Genomic DNA, 10,135 nt, shown 5'->3' on the forward strand with positions numbered 1-10,135 from the left:
AGAAAGAAAGAAAGAAAGAAAGAAAGAAAGAAAGAAAGAAAGAAAGAAAGAAAGAAAGAAAGAAAGAAAGAAAGAAAGAAAGAAAGAAGAAATTATATGACTTGCCAATAGATTGGATGTGGGGGATGAGTGGAAGAGAGGCATCAAACATGACCCAGAAGCTGGGAGCCTCAATGACTGAGAGGATGGTGGTGGCTCTCTTAATAGTATTAGGGAAGGGTGAAAGAGGATAATATTTGAGGGAAGAGATCAAAGCTCTAAGGTGCACTTATTGGAGATGCCTACCAGGCACCCAGTTTGAGATATCTAAAAGAGCTTGGAGCCATAGAATTTAGGGCTGGATATGGAGATAAGGAAGTCCCTCATCTGCATAGAGATGGTAATTGAACCCGTGGGATCTGATGAGATCATCAAATGAGATAGAAAATAGGGAGAGAAAAGAGGAGAAGGCTCAGGATAAAGCCTTAGGAGACATCCATGGTTAGTGGGCATTTTCTGGATGAAGATCCAGCAAAGGAGACTGAGAAAGAGTAGGCAGACAGGGAGGAGGAGAAGCAGGAGAGAGCAGGGTCATGAAAACCTATAAAAGAGAGAGTGTCCGGGAGAAGAGGCTGATCAACACTATCGAAAGCTGCAGAGAGGTCAAGGCAAAGTAGGGCTGAGGAAAAGCCTTCACAATGAGGAGACCATTTGTAACTTTGGAGAGAGTAGTTTGAGTTGAATGATGAGGTTAGAAGTCCCATTGCACAGGGTTTGAGGGAGAGTGAAAGGAGAGAGAGTGGAGACATTTATTATAAATAGCTTTCTCAAGGTCTTCAGATGCAAAGGGGATGAGAGATGGGGGCCAATAGCAGGTAGGAGCAGTAGGATGAAGTGGTTTTTTGAGTATGGGAGAGACATGGGTGTGTTTGTAGACTGCGGGGAAGGAGCGGGCAGATAGGGAGAGACTGGAGATAGAGAGAGGAATGATAGATGATGATAGAGGGGAAGTCTGCTGGAGAAGACAGGATGGGATGGCATAATACACTGCAGCCCCCTTGTACCCACATGGGTTTTTATCTTTTCATTGCCCTCCGGATCACCTGCAATTTTTGTTCTGTGGATCTCTGGGGGGTTTATGTGTTTCCAACTCAGCAGACACGGAAGCTAGAGAAACTAATGCCAGCCCAGGCTTTACCGAGTGACAATGTACTGGAGGAAATGGGCAATGCTTCTGCTTTTAGGCAGCTATAATTATGGAGCCGGTTTTCCTGACCTTGACCCTAAACCCGCCTCTCTGTATTTTCCACTTGTTGCTCCCAAGGGGCTGATCTCTCTTGCATTTATTGGATCATTCTTCAAATACCTGAAGGCAGCTGTTTTTCTCCACTCTTCACCTCTAGTCTTCTCTTTTCCAAGTTAAATGTCCTCAGCTCCTTTAAATGACCATCATGTAGTATAATCTCGAGGTCCCTAACCATCTTAATAGCAGCTGTATATAGAGGAAAGAGTTCTGGGTTGAGACTCAGGAGACAATTGAGCAATTCATTTGACCTATGGCATCTTCAGTTTCCTCTTCTAGAGAACCAGGGGAGGAGGGCGGGAGGTGGTAGATTAGATGACCTCCAAACCCTTTCCAAGACCTATGAACCTACAGGCAGAGGGTCCTGAGAAAAAGGAGAGAAGGTAGCAGGGCCTGATAGCAGACGGGCCCCTTCTTTTAGTTTCTTGACAGAAATCTTGTTAATTGTGATGTCTAGGGAGTATCACAGACCAGACTTTCGGTTCCACTACCTAAAACAAAGTTCTATTGCTGGTGAAACTCATGCAGACTCTGTGGTAGTAAGAGAAAAGTAATGGGGACACAGGGCAGGAGTCGCCCTTCCTCTACTAGACCAGCTCTCCTCAGCCAGACAGGAATGCCGGAAAGCAAGACTTCCTCCAGCAGCAGCTGAGATCCTCCTTCTCCACTCCCCCCGCCATGCACCGGAAGGCCTGTCTGGTGCCGGTGCTTGAACTCACCCCTGAAAACTTCAGTCTGGGGTCTAGATATTCTGAGAAGCCAATGGCAACCCAAGAGGCTTAACTAGAATCTTCCCCTGGCTCTTTTTGTGTTCCCTCCCAGAGGATACTGCCCAAGGATCTTTTCACTGAAAACCTCACCTATCTCATGGTACCCAGAAATCATGAGATCATGGATTTCTAACTTGGAAAGGACCTTGAAAGGCATTACATCCAAACAAACCATTCATTTTACAGATGAGCAAACTATGTCTCAGAAGCTAAGTAACTTAGTCTCAAAGCTAGTAAGTCTGTGTGACCCTGGGCAAGTCACTTAACCCCGACCACCTCACCAAAAAAAAAAAAGTTAGTAAGTGTCTGAGGTGGAATTTGAACTCAAGGCCTTCTTGATCCCCAGGATCAGCATTATATCTATTACGGCACCCAGGTGGCCTTGTATGGTGAAGACTCCAATGTTCAATAATCTCAACTGGTTAGTCCACAGTGGTTCAGAGTCTCTCAGCATGATGTAATATCACTTGTCCATCAGTATTATGGACAGACGACTCCTGCCCTGGTTGTCTTTTCACCTCTGTGGTTTCTTGTTACCAAATTGGGCATTTAGGCTGTGTGGGCAGGAAGACAGCAGCTGCTATAAGTACCTCTATTGAAGAGCCTAGCCTTTCTCCTACTTTAAAGCTATCTCTAGGCAATAAATAAAAGCAGACGGAGTCAAACTTCTTGGTGTTTGTTATAGTAGCCCAGTGAAATTATACTGTTGTTATAAAGTTGATTTCTGGGAGGAAAGGAAGGAAGGAAGGAAGGAAGGGAGGGAGGGAGAGAGGAAGGGAGGAAGGGAGGGAGGAAGGAAGAGGAAGAAAGGAAGGAAGGAAGGAAGGGAGGAAGGAAGGAAAGGAGGGAGGGAAAGAGGAAGGAAAGAAGGAAGGAAAGGCAGGAGGGAGGAAGGAAGGATATATGCCAAGTAAAACTCTGCATGACATAAGGTATTTCAGAGGTAGGTTTTTCCTCTGTGTGTGTGTGTGTGTGTGTGTGTGTTTTCTTGTTCCGCTGAGATGTCCTTAGAGAAATCTTATGAATTGGTCTGTGCTTTGAGCTGCCTGAGTTCTCAGGGACAGAGCACACTGAAGGGCACATTGATGCTTCTGTTGAAAGGTCGATGACAGCCATAGCTTTTATGACAACTTTTGAGCTCTTGCTTCTGTCAGAGGTCATGAGACCCAGTGCCTGTTTTTTCAGCTTAGTATTTTGTTACATTTCCCCTTTATGGGTTGGGGCAGAGGGTGATGCTTCAGGGAAAGGCCTTAAAAGGTCCAACTGTTTCCTTAAGATCAGTTGCAACCTTTCATGGAATATCGCTGGTACCCAAGGACCTGAATCCATCCGTCAAACTGGAGCTGCTGAGCTAATCCTGGGGAGAGTATGTATGTGTGTGCGGGGGGGGGGGACCCTAACCTTTTCACAAATAAAAATGTTGAAGAAAGATAATTAACATTCAAATCCCATTAACTTTTTAAAACAGCCTAGTGAAAGTCTGAAGAGGATGAGGGATGGTGCCCCAGTGTCCCCAATGAGTGCAGCTAAAATCCTTCAACTTGACGGTCACATGTACATCCATCACTTATCCATCTAAGAATGTCTTCATTGGCCAGCTCGCTCCACTTGAATCAGAAGTGGTATTTCAAGAGTGGTCCCTAGTTTCATGGTACGGGGCAAACAGAATCTCAGCAGTGGAACAGACCTCAGAGGCCATCTAGTGAACCTATAAATCTATTCTGAAACATACCATATGTAACATATGATAACCTAAATAAATCACTTTGCAAACCTCAAAGTGCCACATAATTGTGGCTAATTTTAGGGGATAGGAACTAGACCTGTTACTCTATTGGTACAAGGAACTTCTGGAGAAGGAAATTCCCTTTCCCAGTGCAGATCTGTATCTGCTCTGCAATGTATAGTCTTAGAATGACTCCTCGGGCACTAAGAGATGAGTGACTTGCCCAGGATCACACAGCCAGAATAGGTCAGAGATAGGACTGGAGCCCAGATGATCCCAGCTTTAAGGCCTGCTCTATCCCCGCTAGCCCTCACTGCCTTTCTTTGGCTGGTCATTATTAACAAGTGGCCAGCCAAACTTTCCTTGAAAGCCTCCGGTCAGGGGCAACCTCAGACTCCCAAGGTAGCCCATTCTACTTTGGAACAGGTTAAATAATAAGGAAAATTTTCCTTCTGTTGAACCAGAACTTACTGTCTGTCTGCAAGTTCTGTCTGAACATCTAATTGTTCTACTCATGTTCTGTCCCCGAGGGCCAAGCAGATTCATTGTAATACCTTCTTCTACACGTTCAGTTGCATCTGACTCTCCATGGCCCAATTTGGGATTTACTTGGCAGAGATATTGGAGTGGTTTGCCAGTTCCTTCTCCAGCTCATTTTATAGATGAAGAAACTGAGGCAAACATGGTGAAGGGACTTTCCTAGGGTCACCCAACTAGTAAGTATCTGAGGCCAGATTTGAATTCAGGAAGATGAGTCTTCCTGACTCCAGGCCTGGTGCTCTATCCACTTCACCACCTAACTGTAATACCAGACTGTTATCATGTTTCTACCTCCCCAGCCTTGCCCTCTCTGGGCTAAAGTTTCCAAGTTCCTTCAATCATTCTTCATATATTATAGACTCACGGCCCTTCCCAATGCTGGTTGCCCTCTTCTGAATATTTTCCAACTTATCGATGACCCTCCTAAAATGGGATGCTCCAGACTGAGCATAGTGATTTAGATGGAGTCCGAGCAGGGCAGAGGTCAATGAGACAAGGGTCCCACCAGGATGGGACACTGTATAGCCATATGGTTCAGGGTCCCAGTTTGGGGGCAGAGAGAGGATATGGGGAGATAGAAGGAGGAAAAAAAGACCTTTTCTGTAAGATCTCTTGCAAGTCTAAAATGTTATGACTCTATGAAAACATTCATTAACCAGCTCTGAAAAAGCTGTGACATTTACCTGCCCTGCAGGTGACTTGAGGACTCAATCAAATAAGTATTTATTTATAAAGTGCCTACTGTGTGCTAGGTCTGAAGTTACAAAGACAAAAAGAAAGCAGTTCCCAGCCTTGAGGAGCTTGGGACATGGGCCTATGTAAGTCCAACATAAGTAAATGAATAAATAAAATAAATGAATGAGTACAAGATAATTGGGCATCTAGAGGTTTGGGAGTATGAAGAAAGGACTTAAGAAGAAGCTAAGTCTTGGAGGAAAGAAGGTATTTTAAGAGGCAGAGGTGAGGAAGGAATGGGGGACAGCCTGTGCCAAGGTACCATGATGGGAGATTGACTGTAGGTGAAGGAAAGCAAGGCTTTGCTGGAACGTGGAATGAGTGAAAGAGGCTAACATGCTGGAGAGGTGGCTTGGAGCCTAGGTTGAGAAGGGCCTTAAATGCCAAGCAGGAAAGTCTGTGTTTGACCCTAGAGGAAGTAAGGAGCCAAGCCAATAGAGTGACATGGTCAGACTTGTGCTTTAGGAAGATTCCTTCGGTAGCTTTCTGGGGAACGAATTAGAAAGGGGGAGAGATTTGATGTGGGGAGACCAATGAGAAAGGCATTGGAACAAGCCAAGTGAGAGGGGATAGGGCCTGTCTTCGTGAGGCAAGAGAAGGGGATGGAGGCAAGCACTGTGTTGGAGGAAGGGACAAAAAGACGTGGCCATTGATGGGACATGTGAGTTGAGCAACAAGAAGGAGGCAAGGGGGACACTGAGGTGGGGATGCTCTGGAAAAAACCAGGGAAGTTGGGAAGAGGGGAGGGTTTGTGGGCAGTTCTGTGGTATATACGTTGGGTGTAAAATACCTATGAGGCATCCCAGTTAGACATGTCCTATAGGCAGCTAGTGATGTGTGTGTGACTCTGGAAAGAGAAGAGGGAGTCATAATCTTTCAAGGGAGTCATAATCAAAGTCAAACAAGCCTGCCTCCCTTCCTTCCTTTCTCCCTCCCTCCATCCTTTCTTCCTTTTTCTCTCTTCCTTTCTTCCTTCTTCCCTTTCTCCCTCCTCTTTCTTTCTTTCTTCTCTGCTTTCTTTTTTCCTTCTCTCCTTCCTCCCTTCTCTTTCTCCCTTCTTTTTTTCCAACCTTCTTTCTTCCTTCTTTCCTTCCTTTCCTCCCTCCCTTCTTTCTTTCTTTTTTCTTCCTTCTTTCTTTCCTTCCTTCCTTTCTTCCCTCCATGATTTCTTCCTTTTTCTTTCTTTCTTCCTTTCTTTCTCCCTTCTTTTCTTCCTCTTACACTAAAATGGTACAACTACTTGCAAACAAATGTTTTAAGGGCTCTGCTTCTGAGGGCTGAAACAAAGGGCAAGGTGAGGTCCACTCTGGCATGCTCCCAGTGAGAGCTACATTTTTCATTCATATTTGAAGGGCCCATTCCAGTTAAAGGAATGTTCAACAGCAATAGCACATTAATTATAGGAAAATATTCTTTTCCTGGGAAAGAATTGTAGATGAGATGGGCAAGAAGTGAGGAAAATGACAACAGGAAAAAAAGGATCCAGCCAACCTCAGAAACATGACACAGCTTCCCTGTGGCCCTAGACTGTCTCCTAATGACATTAATAACAATTCATATTTATACAGGGCTCTGGTGTTTATGAGGCACTTACTTTACAACAGCCCTGTGAGATAAGTGAAATTGGAATTAATATTTCCATTTTACAGATGACAAAACCGAATCTCAGAGACATTAAATGACTTGTCCACAGATGCCCAGGTTTTTCCAGACTGTGTCCACTCTACTATACCACCTTTATATTGACATTAAAGAAAGAACACTTAACTTGAAAAAAATCTCATTTTTAATTGAGGCAATTTTCTCAGACATGGGAGAGATACTGGGGTAGGAAAGAATGCTTTGAATTTCATTCTCTCTGGGGGGAGAATAACTTTAGTCTCATCCAGGTTCTCCTCATCCCTTGATGAATTGTTAGCCACTAAAAAGTTCAAAATAACCATTGTTTATGGAAGCCAATTTATAACAATAGGTCACATTTATCCCAATTTTCTTTCCCAGCTACTCTGAGATAAATAGACCAGTAAATAGAAATAGTTTGGTAGAGTGCCAGGACTGGGCTTTGGAAGACCTGAGTTCAAATCTGTCCTCAGACATTTATTAGCTGTATGATTCTGGGCAAGTCACTTAACCCTTTTAAAAATCACTTTCCATATTTTTTTCCTGGAGGCAATTGGGGTTAACTGACTTGCCCAGGGTCACAGAGCTAGTAAGTGTCTAAGGTCAAATTTGAACTCAGAGCTTCCCAACTCCAGGCCCATTGCTCTATCACTGCACTACTGAGCTGCCTCAATAATAGTTATTTTTAATATTATTATATCGTAGATATTTCATAAATGTCATTTCACTCAACACCGTGTTAAGACTGGGGCTATAAAAAGACAAAAAATTGAATAGCCCCCATCCTCAGGAGCCCTATATTCTGGTGGTGACTGCCATATAACTTGTGCACAGATAAGTCCATACAAAGTCTACCTTTTCTATTACATAATAATAAGGAAAACTTATAGCTGCATCATGCTTGAAGGATCTTGGGACCACAGAGTCAGGGCTAGAAGGGATCTGGGAGGTCCTTAGGTCTACCTCCCTTATTACAGATAAAGAATTGTGACCAGAGCAGTCTAGCAATTTGCCTAAGGTCACACAGCAGAGGTAACCCCCAAATCAAGACCCCTTGACTCCAGATTGAGGCTTTTCTCACAATAACCATGTAAGGGGTGCAATAAGGTATTATTCTTCCCATTTTACAGATGAGGAAACTGGGAATCAGAAAGGAAAAGTGACTTTAAGGACACATTTCCAATAAGTGTTAGAGTCTTTTCTAAAACCTAAGTCTCTCCTGACCCTAAATCCTGAGGTTTCCCTGAGCTGCCCTGAGTTGGGGGCAGGGTGGGGGGGGTGGAAGAGGAGATGCAACAGAGCTATTATTATTTGAAAGTTATTAATAAAAATATCTTTCAAGGCCAGGGTATGATTGCTAAACTCAAATTTGAGCAATTTAATTGTTCATTGAAAGGAACTGCAATCTTCTCACTGGGGATTTCTCTCTTAGAGCCACTATGTGTGAAATTGAAATCTAAAGATATCACTCCAAATATTCATCTTCTCCAGGGAAGTTTTCCCCCAAGAGTTGGGGAAGATAAGGAGCTGGCCCAAAGTGCAATCTCTATCTCTGTCTCTGTCTCTCTCTCCCCCTAGCTCTCTCCTCTCTATCTCTGTCTCTGTGTCTGTCTGTCTGTCTGTCTGTCTGTCTCTCTCTCTCTTTCGCTCTCTCATTGTATACTTAGGCCATAGTTGAAAGCATGCTGGTGAAAAAGAAACTTTATGGGGGAAAAAAAAGTTGGCCATGGTGTTCCCATCCAGAAGATTTTACATTCTGGAATCCAAAGATCTGTTTCTTTTCATGACTGATACTTGTCCCAATTCAGAATTAAAGCATGTAAGCCAATAACTGGCTTGTTATCAGGGTTAATTAAAGCAAAGAAATGCAATCATACTCTCTGCCCACAGAGATAATAAACATTAATATGTTATTGTAAAATTCTTATTTAAAAAATTCTTAGCTTGTTCATGATTTTTTTTAAAAAAAGATTTATTTTATTTTCTTAAGGAAATTGTGAAAGCCTTTATTTTAATCCTCACTTCACTTTGGAATTGACTTCCCAATCTCTCCAGTCCTCTGAATTATAAAACAGTTAGGACCTGGACCCCTGTGAATTTTATTCTCCTTCCTGATTGTACAGTGATTATGTATGACATTAAATATTTATCACATAATTCAGGCTGCCTGAGAAAGTCTGGGAGGCTTTTCCCACTAAAAGGAAGTGTCTGAGCACAAGAATGTCTTTTTATATTAATAACTTAAAAATATATAGTGAAGGGTGTGGATACAAAGTGGTTCCTTTAGCTGCCTCCTGACTCCAGAAAAAAATACATTTAGTTAATATTGTCAGGGACCTAGTTCTTCGGCAAGAAGGTCAGAGAATCATAGGAGGGATAAAAATGTGCATTGTAGTCCAGGCATCAGGCTTGACATTGTAGTGGGGATTGGCCTTTGGATTCACAGCCCTGAAGGTACAAGCATTTGATTCCTCTTTTCATCAACCAGTTGTCAGGAAGCATTTATTAAGCACCTACTGTGTACCAGGCACTGTGCTAAGTGCTGGAGATAACAAAAGGAAGCAAAAAAAATAATGCTTGCCCTCAAGGGCAATCTAATTACAATCTAATGGGAGGGGGAAGCAAACAAATAAATATGTACCAAAAAGCTGCATACAAAATAATGATTTTTTTTCCTTTTTCTTTCTAAATTCTCTGTCTTAAGGGATAGCTCGCTGGGTAGGGGAAGGATGAGGGATGTATACAGAAATGAAAGTGATATAAAAACAAAAGATATCAGTAGAATTATTTTTTAAAGGAACAGTAAGTTCCTCCCTGAATTTCTTTTCTGGTAGCAAATGGATGTAGTGCAATAGGGATAACTTGGGATTTAAAATAAGATCTGGATTCAAATCCTAACTTTGGGCCTCAGTTTCCTCATCTGGAAATTGAGGGAATTGGCCAACTTAGCATCTGAGGTCCCTTCCAGCTCTAAATCTATCATTCTATGCCCTCATGTCAGGAAGCATGACTTTAGGACCTGAAGGAGCTATAGAGATCGAAGCCGTTTTACAGAGGAAAAAACTGACACCGAGGGATGAGGAGCTACTTGTCCAAAGTAGCGGGGTTGGGGATTAGCACAGTCCTCATTCTACTACAGATCAAGCTCTCTCTAAAACACCACTGCCTAGCGCCCTTAATACATGCTTTAAAAAAAAAAAGTTTATAAATGCTTTTTAATGAGGCTGTTTCTAAGGCAATTTGAGTGCCGTGGAAACAGTACTTGGTAAATATGAAAGGGCCCCTGCCCTTTCTATTTCTACCTTTGGAGGTGAATGAAAAATAGCCTGAAAATCAAAACATCTCATTTGGCTTCTTCCGGATGCCTGGGGGGAAGGGCAAAAGCATCTTCCTGTTATTACTTATCATTAATTCAGGGTGGTATATTTGCACAGTTATTTACTGGCTATTTGTAAGTGAACA

This window comes from Vombatus ursinus, unplaced genomic scaffold, assembly GCF_900497805.2.
Source record: "Vombatus ursinus unplaced genomic scaffold, bare-nosed wombat genome assembly UNPS02014822.1, whole genome shotgun sequence".
Classification (NCBI taxonomy): domain Eukaryota; kingdom Metazoa; phylum Chordata; class Mammalia; order Diprotodontia; family Vombatidae; genus Vombatus; species Vombatus ursinus.